The sequence below is a fragment of the Oncorhynchus keta genome, chromosome 12 (assembly GCF_023373465.1).
Source record: "Oncorhynchus keta strain PuntledgeMale-10-30-2019 chromosome 12, Oket_V2, whole genome shotgun sequence".
In the NCBI taxonomy this organism is placed as follows: domain Eukaryota; kingdom Metazoa; phylum Chordata; class Actinopteri; order Salmoniformes; family Salmonidae; genus Oncorhynchus; species Oncorhynchus keta.
The window spans coordinates 18,918,946-18,935,654 of NC_068432.1; the positions used below are offsets into that span (position 1 = coordinate 18,918,946).

The window sequence follows — 16,709 nt, forward strand, 5'->3', positions numbered from 1 at the left end:
CAAATGCCTTTCCCTAGCTGCCATTTCAAAATACAATCACCTCTAAACAAAATGTCTCACATTGTGACTTGCGCAAATAACTCGGCATGCCACAGGAAAGCAACCGAGCTTGGACCACATTTGCTATTTATTTATTTTTCTAACATTTACATTTAAGTCATTTAGCAGACGCTCTTATCCAGAGCGACTTACAAATTGGTGCATTCACCTTATGACATCCAGTAGAACAGTCACTTTACAATAGTGCATCTAAATCTTAAAGGGGGGTGAGAAGGATTACTTATCCTATCCTAGGTATTCCTTAAAGAGGTGGGGTTTCAGGTGTCTCCGGAAGGTGGTGATTGACTCCGCTGTCCTGGCGTCGTGAGGGAGTTTGTTCCACCATTGGGGGCCAGAGCAGCGAACAGTTTTGACTGGGCTGAGCGGGAACTGTACTTCCTCAGTGGTAGGGAGGCGAGCAGGCCAGAGGTGGATGAACGCAGTGCCCTTGTTTGGGTGTAGGGCCTGATCAGAGCCTGGAGGTACTGAGGTGCCGTTCCCCTCACAGCTCCGTAGGCAAGCACCATGGTCTTGTAGCGGATGCGAGCTTCAACTGGAAGCCAGTGGAGAGAGCGGAGGAGCGGGGTGACGTGAGAGAACTTGGGAAGGTTGAACACCAGACGGGCTGCGGCGTTCTGGATGAGTTGTAGGGGTTTAATGGCACAGGCAGGGAGCCCAGCCAACAGCGAGTTGCAGTAATCCAGACGGGAGATGACAAGTGCCTGGATTAGGACCTGCGCCGCTTCCTGTGTGAGGCAGGGTCGAACTCTGCGGATGTTGTAGAGCATGAACCTACAGGAACGGGCCACCGCCTTGATGTTAGTTGAGAACGACAGGGCCAGGATCACGCCAAGGTTCTTAGCGCTCTGGGAGGAGGACACAATGGAGTTGTCAACCGTGATGGCGAGATCATGGAACGGGCAGTCCTTCCCCGGGAGGAAGAGCAGCTCCGTCTTGCCGAGGTTCAGCTTGAGGTGGTGATCCGTCATCCACACTGATATGTCTGCCAGACATGCAGAGATGCGATTCGCCACCTGGTCATCAGAAGGGGGAAAGGAGAAGATTAATTGTGTGTCGTCTGCGTAGCAATGATAGGAGAGACCATGTGAGGTTATGACAGAGCCAAGTGACTTGGTGTATAGCGAGAATAGGAGAGGGCCTAGAACAGGGCTCTGTAGGACCAGAAACAAGTCAAATATCAAGAAAGTGCTATGTTAAAAACAATCTGGAGATATACTTTATAACTAAACACATTGCAGATACATGACTACACTCAATAAGTAGGAGTAACTTACAAAGCTCTGGACATGGTTATTTTTTTCAGACTTGAGGCGCCTGTTCTCGACTATACTGGTCTGCATTTCTGTCCCAGCTGTCTATAATTTCAGCCATCTCTCCTGTGCATTTCTTGAATGCCACTTTCAACCTCCAAGTCATTCATCCAACTGTCCAGGTCTACTGCCTTAAGATCACCTTCACTGCAGTTTCTCTTCATCACTTGGATCAGTGCCCTCACCTGCTCACCCATCCTCTTGACCTCCCTAGCCATGTCTTTGTCCCTCAGTCTCTCCTTCCTCCTCCCCATCCACTTTGCAATCCAATCCTCCACAGCATCCCTCATTCTTCTTCGGCCTCTTGATTGATGTCCTGACCATCATTGTGCATCTTTACACCTTCTTCCAGGTTGAGTTCTATTAAGGTCAGGTTCTCTTTGATCCTCCACGTTGGTGTTGGTCCACTGTGTCTTCTTGTCCAGCTGCTGTCCGCAGGGCAGTGGGGACCACCTCAATCTGGCGTGACACATTATTCAGTGAACTCACAGAGGCAGGGAGGAGGAGGTTGGCCTTGGACACAGTCTCTACAGACATAGGGTCAAACCATTGAGATGTGACACACACACACAAATTTAAAAGATGCCAAGAGTTATTCAAAAATGTGTGTGTGGGGGAGGGGGGGGTAGATCTGCTTTAATATTGCAGATACATTTTGAGATCTATCAATATAATTGTCTGTATCATTTCCAATCCCTCATGCAACACGAACCAGGAAGTCTGACTCGTCGTATTTTATCTTTATTTAACTAGGCAAGTCAGTTAAGAACAATTTTCAATGAAGGCCTAGGAACAGTGGGTTAACTGCCTGTTCAGGGGCAGAACAACAGATTTGTACCTTGGCAGCTCGGGGATTTGAACTTGCAACCTTTCTGTTACTAGTCCAACACTCTAACCACTAGGCTACCCTGCCGCTCCATAGGAGTGGAGACAGATCGTCGTCTTCTACCATATAACTCACTTCAAGCTTTGTCACCTTTTATATCCTCCTCATCCTTAACTTTCAGCGGTGGTGTCCTCCTTACATGATCCTCATCATCACACTGTGTATCAGTCAACTTGTCAGAGACCATCCTCCTCACAGTGGTGTCACTCAACAAAGACATGGATGGTAGGGTACAACTCTTTTACCTCAGATTCAGTCAGTGAAGGAGTAGATGGAAAAGTCATAAGAATAGGAGGATGAGTTCACCTCATCATATATTCTCTATCAGCCGAGTCACCCTTCCAGACTGAGGAGACAGAAAGGCATGTACTCATGGCAGCCATAGAATACACTGGCATTTACTCTCAAGGACCTTCCATAGTATATGATTCTTCAGCGTCTTGAATGGATGATTGTCAATTCAACCAAGCCTAACAAAATGGCCATATGAATCAACAGATTGATCTATCTGTTGTGTCTATGGGAATAGCAGAGATGACCTGGCTGAGAGGCTCTGGATTGATGCTCCATCCCCAGATGTTTGGTCCTGCCCACAGTTCACAACGATTGGCTGTAAACAGTAAAGAACAAATTAAACACTGCTTTTCTCATTGCAGAATGCATAACTAATGTTTATGTGTTATTGTTTTTAGATCAGATACAGTGGGGCAAAAAAGTATTTAGTCAGCCACCAATTGTGCAAGTTCTCCCACTTAAAAAGGCCATTACTGATATTGAATAACGTGTTCCATCATGACCTGTTACGTTACTTTTACCACTTGATCAAGTTGTTTATGCAAAATAGCTATTTGTAAATAAACAGTATAACTTGTACACATGCAATTGTAACTAAATAATAATTATTGATTTGCTATACTTAGTCTTGGTAGTAATTTATGGCTTCTCTTTACTGTGCACAACGACCAATTAATTATAAAAATGTTTTGGTGCTTTTAAACATTTTTTGTGACATCCAATTGGTAGTTAGTTTGTCCCATCGCTGCAACTCCTCTACGGACTTGGGAAAAGCAAAGGTCGAGAGCCATGCGTCCTCCGAAACACAACCCTGCCAAGCCACACTGCTTCTTCACACAGAAGCCAGCCGCACCAATGTGTTGGGAGGAAACTGGCGACTGCAGAGTGCATCAGTTATTTGGAGTAAGGATACAGATCCTGCCCTGTGATGATGACGTTGCAGAGTAAGACAGTGTGTGGGACCAAAACTGTTATGAGCAGAAACAGCCAGGGCAGGGCTAACATGGGTACGCTGACCCCAAAAAGGAAGCTATTAACCATAAGTGAGTACACTGTGGCCATACCCATAAGGGACAGGGATACAGGAACTAACCCCTCCACTTGATTCTGGGCAGATGCACAAAACACTACCAGCCCCAGAATTGTGTACAACACCCCTGTGCTGATAGAGAGCAGCTGAAACATGAGGAGGAACCAAACAGTGCCCACACTCTTCTCAATCCCACCACAGAGGAGCACCAGAAGCCCGATGCTGAGGAGTATCTGGGTCACTGTCTTGTGCTGGAAGGGGTATGTGATGAGCTTGTGTCACTCAGCCCCTCCTTGCTAACTTACCATGCCCATCGCCAAAAACTGTAGTTCCAAGACTGAAGGCATCCTTTGATAACCTGAGACATGTATTGACAATAAACAAAACAAATTACATTATAATAACAGGATCAATGCCACTCTTAAGCCTCAACTCAGGAGTAAAACTCTTGAACCTCTGAACCACAGTTGTGGAAAATTCTATTCAAAGATTAAGGCAGGGTTACTTACTGACTTTATTGTCCCCATGGGGAAATGTTGTTGCAGTGCCATGTACACGTTTAAAGTGGCGTTTAAATACAAAACAAAATTTACAATACAACTTTCATAACAGTTACATACCAATAAAACATGTAAAAAATGACTAGCCTGCTGGCCTTACTGATTCGATAGGAACATCAGCCCGAGCTATTTAGGAGGGATATCACACCTGGCACAAATGATGGTCTAGTTCTGTTTTTCTTGCTGAGGGTGCCCTATACCTGTGCCCAGTGGGGAGTAGTTCAAAGTCCGGGTACAAGGGGTGGCTTGGGTCTAAAATGATTTTGTGAGACTTGCAGAGGGCCCTGACCTTAAAGTACTTTGCTTGCTGTGGTGATAATCCTATATTTAACAATGTAATAAACATATTTAATACAAGCAGCTGCAGAGGAGAGCCACCTCTAATTTCACAGCAAGGATGAAATGGTTACATGTCCCTTATATAGTGAGAGGTGATAATACAATCATATTGTATTCACACAACAATTTCTTCTATAAATCAATAGTTCCGGAACACAATGGCCTTGTGTTACGACGCAGACATACCAGTAGTCTATGAAACACATAACATCACAGTCCAACACAGAACATATCCCTTGAGAAGTTTACAACAGCTCACCCCAAATTCTTCCACCACATCTTTCAAAACTGATTTTTGATGCTCAGTACATATGTCAAACTAATACCAGTGGATAATCAAGCACAATACAAAAATGTCAGTTACGACACCTGTCCTCCACTATTGCACAACACTTTAACTAAGACAGGGTAGATAGATTGCTAAACCAAAGCAAATGTAATGTATTTCCGCATTTTTATTAATCACGTTCACAACCAAATTTGATGCGCAGATCATGAAGTGCACTAAGGCAGTGCTGCATTTAAAGACACTGCCACCTGCTGGCTTGTGCCTGAAATGTGATGATCAGAGTTCTCAACAGTCCACTTGAGTTAGATAGAAAGTGAGATAGATATATTTGAGTTTAGTAAAAAAAAAAAAACTGTTTAATAAAATAAAACGTGTCAGGGACAACGCAATAAAATCAACGAATTCCATTGTGGTCCCTTAGTGCTTGTTACTCAAAGTGCAAAATAATTTTTTGGGGGGCAAGGAATGGTTTCTTTCTATTGATATCCTGTTAGCCTATCTATGTAAAAAAAACATCCAACCAACCATCGATACAACCATTACTCAGTCAGTAGGAAATATGTACATCACTTTCGTTATTCAGCTAGCTACAACCAGTGAGAAGACAATACCACTAGTTAGGCTCCAAACAAGCCTTTCTCTTGCGATGTATTATGCGCAGTCATAAAGCTGTGACGTATTCTGACGTAACCAAGCATTAATTCCCTACATGCACTGTGTTCAGATTTGATTTCAACTGTATAATCTCTTTCTTCTCACTCAGGTTGTTGCAGGTAACCATTGGCCTTTGGTGCACAGCCTTCCCAACCTGTATACAGGGTAAGTCGCTCTGGATAAGAGCGTCTGCTAAATGACTTAAATGTAAATGGTACCACATACACTCAGAGCTCTGGAAATAATTAACAAATGTTTCTGTAATCAGCATCTCTAAATGTATGGCAGAAATTCCATTCCAGTGTCTGTTGATTTCCAACACAGGCACACCTCATTCTACTGAATGGGGTACTGATTAGGTGATCACCTGAACCAAATCTTATTTAACGAGGAAAAGTATAAAAACCACTGCTGTGGTCATCACTATCCTCTTGCAATAGGACCTGCTGGATGTTTAAATCAGTGCTAGTAGTACCTCAAAAGTAATTGGAATCCAAAAATAACTATTAACCATGCCAGAAGACTTCAAAAGGAACATTTTGAGTGAGGGAAAGAAGGTCTTTACTGGCAGAGGGATACAGGATGCTTCCATCCTTAAAATTTCAAAGACAGCAGTTCATTGGGGTGGCAGGTAGCCTAGTGGTTAGAGCGTTGGACTAGTAACCAAAAGGTTTCAAGATCAAATCCAAGAGTTGACAAGGTAAAAATCTGTCATTCTGCCCCTGAACAAGGCAGTTAACCTACAAAAAGGATGGCAAATGCAGCTGAGGTGAAGTGCACGGTGAGGATGGTTTGAAACAGGCTCCTAGGGGCAGGGCTGAAGTTGTGCAAAGCTAGAAAAAAGCCCTTCATCAATGAGAAGCAAAGCCAGGCTGAGGTTTTCAAAAGACAATAGTAGAGGACTGGAGTAAAGTCATCTTCTCCGATGAGTCCAATTTTCAGCTTTGCCCAACACCTGGTCGTCTAATGGTTAGACGGAGACCTGGAAAGGCCTACAAGCCAGTGTCTCGCACCCGCTGTGAAATTTGGTGGAGGATGGAATCGGGCAGATTTATCTTTATGAAGGACGCATGAATCAAGCCACTTACAAGGTTGTCCTGGAAGAAAACTTGCTTCCTTCTGCTCTTACAATGTTCACCAACTCTGAGGATTGTTTTTTCCAGTAGGACAATGTTCCATGTGACACAGTCAAGTCAATCAAGGTGTGGATGGAGGACCACCAGATCAAGACCTTGTCATGGCCAGCCCAGTCTCCAGACTTGAACCCCATTAAACTTCTGGAATGTGATCAAGAGGAAGATGGATGGTCACAAGCCATCAAACAAAGCCAAGCTGCTTGAATTTTTGAGCCAGGATGGCATAAAGTCACCCAACACCAACGAAAAAGACTGGTGGCCAAGACGCATGAAAGCTGTGATTGAAAATCAGGGTTATTCCACCAAATAATGATTTCAGAACTCTTCCTAAGTTAAAATATTAGTATTATTAGAGGTCTGACAACACCGCATCTGTTTTTGTTATTTTGATCAGTTGTAATTTTCTGCAAATAAATGCTCTAAATGACAATAATTTAATTTGGGAGAAATGTCAGTAGTTTAGAATAAAACAAAAATGTTCATTTTACCCAAACACATACCTATAAATAGTAAACCCAGAGAAACGGATCATTTTGCAGTGGTCTCTTAAGTTAATGTTATCCAAACCTGTGTATATACACACTCACACATATATATTATATATACATACAATATTGATGGAAATGTTTCCCCCAGAAAGCAATGGATCGTAATAATGAGAGAATCAAAAGAGCTTTAACACGCAGCCCTTATGTGGTAAATATACAATACATGTCTGTTTTGTCCTGTTTTTGTTATATTATCACCTTTTAAATTGAGTGATGTGTTGACGGATGAATCCAATGAGGGTAAACACCCCTGATTCTGTGATGTGGCCAACCGTCAGTAACACATGCACATTAGTTATACATTCTGCAATGAGAAAAGCAGTGTTTAATTCATTCTTTACTGTTTATAGCCAATCATTGTGAGCTGTGGGCAGGACCAGACATCTAGGGATGGATGGAGCATCAATCCAGAGCCTCTCAGCCAGGTCATCTCTGCTGTTCCCATAGACACAACAGTTAGATCAATCTGTTGATTCATATGGCCATTTTGGTTGGCTTGGTGAATTGACAATCATCCATTCGAGATGCTAAAGAATCCTATTCTATGGAAGATCTTTAGCCCCACCCCTAATGTTATGGGAGTTGCATTAATTGCATTTTCAGTTACCCATGTATTACTCACTACTTGTACAACCATGTTGGATTGCCTACATACTCTACATTTCCTTGAGGGTCAATGCCAGTGTATTCTATGGCTGCCATGAGTACATGCCTTTCTCTGTCTCCTCAGTCTGGAAGGGTGAATCGGCTGATAGAGAGAAAATATCATGACGTGATCTCATCCTCCAGTTCTGATGACTTTTCCATCTACTCCTTCACTGACTGAATCTGAGGTAAAAGAGTTGTACCCTACCGTCCATGTCTTTGTTGAGTGACATCACTGTGAGGAGGATGGGCTCTGACATGTTGACTCTGATAAACAGTGTGATGATGAGGATCATGAAAAGAGGACACCACCACTGAAAGTTGAGGATGGAAAAGTGACAAAGTTTGAAGTGAGGGAAATGGACGAGGATGATGACCTGTCTGTCTCCTCCCCCCACTTACTCAAAAATGTGCGTGTGTAACTCCTTCACTGAATGTGGAGAATGGACTATGACCAGCTAGCTCTCTTGACACACAGCTTGATGATGGCAATGACGCTTCTACTGAGGACAGTCCAGAGCCTCCAAAGGAACCACAAGGACCACTGAAGGACCATCGACTGGTAGGCATCTCTTAAATTTGTGTGTGTGTCACATCTCAGTGTTTTGACCCTATATCTGTTGAGATTATTGTGGCCAAGCCCAACATCCTCCTCTCTGCCTCTGTGAGTGACCTGAAGAAGGTGTCACGCCAGATGGAGGTGGTCCCCACTGTCCGGCCCTGCAGGCAGCAGCTGGACAAGAAGACACAGTGGACCAACACCAACAAGGAGAGTCTGAGGAGGATCAAAGAGAACCTGACCTCAATAGAACTCAACCTGGAGGAAGGTCTGAAGACGCACAATGATGGTCAGGACATCAACCAAGAGGCAGAAGAAGAATGAGGGATGCTGTAGAGGATGGATTGCAAAGTGGATGGGGAGGAGGAAGGAGAAACTGAGGGATGAAGACGTGGCTCGGGAGGTCAAGAGGATGGGCGAGCTGGTGAGGGCACTGATCCAAGAGATGAAGAGAAACTGCAGTGAAGGTGATCTTAAGGCAGTAGACCTGGACAGTTGGCTGAATGACTTGGAGGTTGAAAGTGGCAGTCAAGAAATGCACAGGAGAGATGGAAATTATAGACAGTATTGCAGAAATGCAGACCAGTATAGCAGAGAACAGGCTCCTCAAGTCATAAAAAAATAAGAATGTCCAGAGCTTTCTAAGTTACTCCTACTTATTGAGTGTAGTCAAGGTCCTAAACGATCTTATTAGCCATTGATAAGAAACATTACTGTGCAGCCATATTCATTGATCTGGCCAAGCATTTCAATCACCACATCCTCATCGGCAGACTCGACAACCTTGGTTTCTCAAATGATTGCCTCGCCTGGATCACCAACTACTTCTCTGATAGAGTTCAATGTGTCAAATCAGAGGGTCTGCTGTCCGGACCTCTGGCAGTCTCTATGGGGGTGCCACAGGGTTCAATTCTTGGAACGACTCTTCTCTGTATACATCAATGATGTCCCTTTGCCGCTGGTGAGTCTCTGATCTCTCTAGTCACCCCCAAAACCAATTCTTTCTTTGGTCGCCTCTCCCTCCAGTTCTCTGCTGCAAATGACTGGAACGAACTACAAAAATCTCTGAAACTGGAAACACATATCTCCCTCACAAGCTTTAAGCACCAAATGTCTGCGCAGCTCACAGATTACTGCACCTGTACATAGCCCACCTATAATTTAGCCCAAACTACTTTGCACCTTCTTCCACTGCAAATCTACTATACCAGTGTTTTACTTGCTATAACATTCTGTGCTTCACGGAAACATGGCTCACTGGAGAGACGCTATCCGAAGCGGTGCAGCCAGCTGGTTTCTCCACGCATCGCGCCGACAGAAACAAACACCTTTCTGGTAAGAAGAGGGGCGGGGGCGTATGCCTTATGACTAACGAGACATGGTATGATGAAAGAAACATACAGGAACTCAAATCCTTCTGTTCACCTGATTTAGAATTCCTCACAATCAAATGTAGACCGCATTATCTACCAAGAGAATTCTCTTCGATTATAATCACAGCCGTATATATCCCCCCCCAAGCAGACACATCGATGGCTCTGAACAAACTTTATTTAACTCTATGCAAACTGGAAACCATTTATCCGGAGGCTGCATTCATTGTAGCTGGGGATTTTAACAAGGCTAATCTGAAAACAAGACTCCCTCAATTTTATCAGCATATTGATTGCGCAACCAGGGGTGGAAAAACCTTGGATCATTGTTACTCTAACTTCCGCGACGCATATAAGGCCCTGCCCCGCCCCCCTTTCGGAAAAGCTGACCACGACTCCATTTTGCTGATCCCTGCCTACAGACAGAAACTAAAACTAGAGGCTCCCACGCTGAGGTCTGTCCAACGCTGGTCCGACCAAGCTGACTCCACACTCCAAGACTGCTTCCAGCATGTGGACTGGAATATGTTTCGTATTGCGTCAGATAACAACATTGACGAATACGCTGATTCGGTTTGCGAGTTCATTAGAACGTGCGTTGAAGATGTCGTTCCCATAGCAACGATTAAAACATTCCCTAACCAGAAACCGTGGATTGATGGCAGCATTCGCGTGAAACTGAAAGCGCGAACCACTGCTTTTAATCAGGGCAAGGTGTCTGGTAACATGACCGAATACAAACAGTGCAGCTATTCCCTCCGCAAGGCTATCAAACAAGCTAAGCGTCAGTACAGAGACAAAGTAGAATCTCAATTCAACGGCTCAGACACAAGAGGCATGTGGCAGGGTCTACAGTCAATCACGGACTACAGGAAGAAATCCAGCCCAGTCACGGACCAGGATGTCTTGCTGGCATTACTTCCTGACGGGCCGCCCCCAGGTGGTGAGGGTAGGTAACAACATCTCCTCCCCTCTGATCCTCAACACTGGGGCCCCACAAGGGTGCGTTCTGAGCCATCTCAGAATAAATAAATAAAATAAAGACCATATTCAAATGAATAAAAACAAAAATAGAAAACGGTTTCCCATCTCAAGAGATTACATTTTAAAAATGACTACAATACGTGCCTATTAAGTAAAGGCTGACAGGGTTTTATTATATATATTTTTCTTTTAACCCCTTAATCTCCCCAATTTTCGTGGTATCCAATTGGTAGTTAGTCTTGTCTCATTGCTGCAACTCCCTATGGACTCAGGAGAGGCGAAGGTAGAGAGCCATGCGTCCTCCGAAACACAACCCTGCCAAGCTGCACTGCTTCCTGACACAATGCCCGCTTAACCTGGAAGCCACACCAATGTGTCGGAGGAAACACCGTACACCTTGCGACCGTGTCAGCATGCATGCGCCCGGCCCGCCACAGGAGTTGCTAGAGCGCAATGGGACAAGGACATCCCTGCCATACAAACCTAACCAGGACGAAGCTGGGACAATTGTGCGCCAACCCATGGGTCTCCGGGTCGCAGCCGGCTGCGACAGAGCCTGGACTCGAACCAGGATCTATAGCGGCACAGCTAGCAACTGCGATGCAGTGCCTAAGACCACTGCGCCACTCGGGAGGCAGGGTTTCATATTAAATCATGCATAAATTCCTTGTGACAAGGGGAATGGAAGCTTTTGAATTGGACGTTTCAGACAAAAAATGAAATTGCTAAAAAATGTCTCGCCTTTTTATCTATTGGTAACAGGGTATTATGCTCGACACACTAAGTTTTTCACCACAAAATGAAAAAAATAGAGCAGAACTAGCTCACGAGCTCAACTAGCACCTGCATTTTGGAGCCATGTCTAAAAAGCTTTTTGTCTTTTACAACTCTCCCATTCACCTGTGTGAACTTCATCTTCGTGGCATGCTAGCCTTTTACCGGCTGCGGAGAGCCTTTTCTGTTTGCATTTTGTTGTGCACCAGGTTTTCAAGTCTTTCCATGTTCTGTTTGTGAGAGCTGGCTCTGACCCATAACAGGCAATCCTCTTTGCCGGGAACCTTCTTTAGCACTTTACATTTTCCCAAATGCTTCCAAACTGATGCTTTCTCACAGCTGCTCTCAGTCTTGGGTTGAGAAGTCATTCTCCAAACCTAATCGCAAACAAAGAAAAGATTAAACCACATGACGGTCCAACACAATAGGGGAGGGGGGCATAGTGAAGGTATAGGAGAGGAGATAAAAAGAAAAGACTTCCTCCATGTCAGGTAAGCAGTCTCGAAGTGTACCCTCACCAACTTACCGGACTGAGTGAGTTCTGAACATCCCTCGCTGTCCTCTGTTCCTGCGTCCAAGTCTTCTTGGGCCTCTTTCTGGTGTCTATCTTGACTCCTTAGTACGTTTTCTCAGTTCTTTCCCAGGCTTGCCTGAAAAACACAAAAGGATGGAACATACATAAGAGTAACAACAAATCCCCATATTAGCAAGCAACGACATTACATTTTTGCTCAGCCTGGTAAGTTTGACGGTAGACTGCGGATGTTCCCTTGCTTACGAAAGCAGCCGGTGTCTACAGTCACAGAATTACCAGGCTGAGTGCGTTCTGAACACCTGTCACTCGAGCTTTCGCTGTCAGGTTCATACTCACCGATGCAGCCGGTGTCACTCAGCTGGTGTTTTGTATCATATTTGTACAACAGCTGATTTTTATCAGTGTAACTTCCTGATAGTTGCTGATTGAAAATACAATCTACATAAGACATTCTAAATCAGCAGGTTTTGTATTGGTGGAGTTTTGGCTTGCTTGGTGACATCACCAGGTGGTCTAAGTTAATAACAAAGAGTTTGAAATCTCTCTGCCAATAACAGCTCATTTTGAGGCTACATTTCCCTCCCATCAGTGGATTGATCCATGTTTAACCACATTGAAGTAAAACAAGCTTATATGCTGAGTTCTGATGGGGTACAACTGTTGAACTAAGATCATGAGGCATTTATAAGTTATATTCTTCAAGAATCAATGGGTATATATCATTCAATTGCAGGTCCAAAAATGGATTTTGCAACTGCCGATTGCAACTTTAAAATGCTGGAAATGAGGGGGTGGTTGACGGTTGGCAACATACCTTGGCAAAAGAGATTCCTGCTTTTATCCATGTTCTGACGAGAACAATTTTAAAATAGACATGTCATTAATACATGTATAGTATGACAGATTACCTATGACAGCAACAACTGTCTCTCCCAATCAAACCTTCCCTTCTGGCACCGCACTGTCTCTGCCAGTCCTGCAGCAAATAAAACATGTTTTCACAAACAAAAAAAATGTATTTGGACCATCCGGATATCCATATTGAATAGTGAAATATTCCAAATGCCTTTCCCTAGCTGCCATTTCAAAATACAATCACCTCTAAACAAAATGTCTCACATTGTGACTTGCGCAAATAACTCGGCACGCCACAGGAAAGCAACCGAGCTTGGACCACATTTGCATTACAATGTAGCTAGCTACCAGTAGCTAGTTTAGCATTACTCCTATGGAGTTATTTAACATTATGCACAACACAACATTCTTCCATTTGAGAACATCTAAGACATCATAGCAAAGATAAGCAATGCAATAATAATCCATTCCGAAATGTATTAATGTCTACTCCAGCAACCTTTAGTAGCTAGCTGGCTAATTAACCTATCAGTATAGCCAGGAAAAATGGCTCGCTAGCTACCTGCTAGCAAGCTAACATAATGCTACAACATAGCTAATACTTTTCCATGCATCTACGAAATGTAGCCCGCTACAGCTACATTGGCCGAGTTATTGTTGAATAATAACGAAGCTCGATAAATTCATTTAAAATAATATCGCTAGTAACTGCAAAATACTTACAGCTGAAATACACTGCTGTTTTCTTTATGTGCATGGTGAACTGAGGAAGACGCATCCACGTGTCGTGTTGTGGGGGAGGGGACAAGTTCCCCAAATAGACCCTGGCTTTGGATCAGGTTTGAATTCCCCCGCGAATGGTCCTTGTTAGGTTTGGGGAGGGGAAGCTGATCCTAGATCTGGATCTAGGGAAAACTTCGCACCAGCACATGCAAAAGAGAGATGGGGAGAAGGGGAGGAGAGAGAGCGTCGCTCTCAGGATTGACAGATCATGTACAAAATCTACCAGTAAGAAATTGGTTGTGTACACGTGAGAGACTTGCTATAAAGAAGTGTGGGGGCATGCTCTCCCCAAGGAAGGAGGTCTCAGCTGACTCATGTTCTGTAGCAACTTTAATCCAACACCGAGCGACAACATCGAGAGGTTTGGACATCTTGGCGTAGCACTTAAGGTGTTGGCTTGACAGTTGATGGACCCAGGTCCAAAACCTGTTTGGGGCGACCGCCTGAATTCACTAAAATATATTTGTTTGCCTACGGGCAGGGAGACCCAGGTTTGAGACAAAAAGGGGCATTACACCATTGCTGTTTGCAAAAAAACACTACATCACATGCCACCCCGATCTCCTTCTGCGAAATCTACATATTTTTTCCTACAAATGATGGGGATGAGGGCCCGTTCAGGTGTCTGAGTCTGTCTCATGACCTGTTAATGAGGTAGTCCTGCGTGCAACTTCATAGCTGGAGAGAGAGAGTTCTTGCTTGGAACTACTGCAAAGGTCCAAATACCAGCCACAGTGGTTGCACAAACAGGACCTGTGTCCTACACAGTTCACACACCGGAAAACATCATCTGGAGGATACAAGTGGATCAATTGTTGCCAGGAACCAACCTCAAGAGATGACTCCTGTCAAGTGACAAACCAAGATCAGCTACTGGAGGCCTACCATGACTACGAGCTATTCCTGAACATCCACTGCAGCAACCTACAAATGTGGAAAGTGCTCCAGACTCACCTGAACCAGCCAGAGTGCCTACTCAGGGTACTGTTGCACCCCAGTCTGGGAATACACCATCACCACTCAGACTCAGAGATAATGTGACTGTAGACTCAACTGTACATCGTCATTACCCTGCAAGAGAAGGAATATCCTCTGACAGGTTGACTATTTAGTTCAGACTAACCTCCAACATCAGGGAAGAATACACCCCAGGGTTAAGTCTGGGGACTGAGGCAGTCTACCCTCTATTCCTAATTTAGAAAAGGTTATTCTGAAAAGTTCATTTGTTTACATTAAGATAACTTATATTAAAAATAAGACAATAGGCAAAACAGTTAATATTTACTTTTTCCTAATGAGTCACCAGAGGTAGAGGGGGAGGAATATGTTGTGTATTGATATTCTAGTTTTGTCCCTTTAGGGCACCTGTAACCCCCCCCCCCCTTGCTTACCTACATTGAAATGCTTGGAATGTTCTTCCTGTGAAACGCATTAAACAATTCCCACGTTAATTTCCACTCCCGTCTCATGTCCTGTCCTTATATTAGTTGTATAAGTAATACAGTGTGCTATACAACAGGACGCTTATAAGAAATCCCAATATGCCCTCCGACGAACCATCAAATAGACACAATGTCAATACAGGACTAAGATTGAACCGTACTACACCGGCTCCGATGTTCGTCAGATGTGGCAGGGCTTGCAAACTATTACAGACTACAAAGGGAAGCACAGCCGAGAGCTGCCCAGTGACACGAGCCTACCGGACGAGCTAAATAACTAATATGCTCGCTTCGAGGCAAGTAACAATGAAACATGCATGAGAGCATCAGCTGTTCCGGACGACTGTGTGATCACGCTCTCCGCAGCCGATGTTGACCTATTTAAAGGTCTTACATTCAAAGCCGCAGGGCCAGACGGATTACCAGACCGTATACTCCGAGCATGCGCTGACCAACTGGAAAGTGTCTTCACTGACATTTTCAACCTCTCCCTGTCTGAGTCTGTACTACCAACATGTTTCAAGCAGACCACCATAGTCCCTGTGCCCAAGAACACGAAGGAAACCTGCCAAAATGACAACCAACCCGTAGCACTCACGTCTGTAGCCATGAAGTGCTTTGAAAGGCTGGCCATGGCTCACATCAACACCATTATCCCAGAAACCCTAGATCCAATCCAATTTGCATACCGGCCCAACAGATCCACAGATGATTCAATCTCTATTGCACTCCACACTGCCGTTCACACATGGACAAAAGGAGCACCTATGTGAGAATGCTATTCATTGACTACATCTCAGCGTTTAACACCATAGTGCACTCAAAGCTCATCACTAAGCTAAGGACCCTGGGACTAAACACCTCCCTCTACAACTGGATCCTGGATTTCCTGACGGGCGCGCCACGCTGATCCTCAACACGGGGGCACCTCTAGGGTGCATGCTCAGTCCCCTCCTGTACTCCCTGTTCACTCATGACTGCACGGCCAGGCACGACTCCAACACCATCATTAAGTTTTCCGATGACAACAGTGGTAGGCCTGATCACCGACAACGATGAGAAAGCCTATAAGGAGGTCAGAGACCTGACAATGTGGTGCAAGGTCAACAACCTCTCCCTCAATGTGATCAAGACAAAGGAGATGATTGTGGACTACAGGAAAATGAGGACAAACCACGCCCCTATTCTCATCGACGGGGCTGTAGTGGAGCAGGTTGAGAGCTTCAAGTTCCTTGGTGTCCACATCACCAAACGATCATGGTCCAAACACACCAAGAGTCATGAAGAGGGCACAACAAAGCCTATTCCCCCACAAGAGACTGAAAAGATTTGTCATGGGTCCTCAGATCCCCAAAAAATTCTACAGCTGCACCATCGAGAGCATCCTGACTGGTTGAATCACTGCCTGGTATGGAAATTGGTCGGACTTTGACCGCAAGGCAAAGCTTCCTGGAATCCAGGACCTCTATACCAGGCGGTGTCAGAAGAAGGCCCTAAAAACTATCAAAGACTCCAGCCACCCGAGTCATAGATTGTTCTCTCTGCTACCAAATGGCAAGCAGTACCGGAGCGCCAAGTCTCGGTCCAAAAGACTTCTTAACATCTTCTACCTCCAAGCCATGACTCCTGAACAGCTAATCAAATGGCTACCCA

The 16,709-nt window shown here is 44.6% G+C and overlaps 1 long non-coding RNA gene across 1 annotated transcript; it reads right to left on the reverse strand.

Moving 5' to 3' along the window:
* Positions 1-4,331: 4,331 nt before the first annotated feature.
* Positions 4,332-15,231, reverse strand: LOC127906293 (uncharacterized). The gene is made up of 4 exons (XR_008060796.1): positions 13,555-15,231; positions 12,885-12,952; positions 11,968-12,091; positions 4,332-11,818 (listed from the first exon to the last, which is right to left on the reverse strand). It is a non-coding gene; the product is annotated as an uncharacterized LOC127906293 (long non-coding RNA).
* Between the last annotated feature and the right edge of the window lie 1,478 nt (positions 15,232-16,709).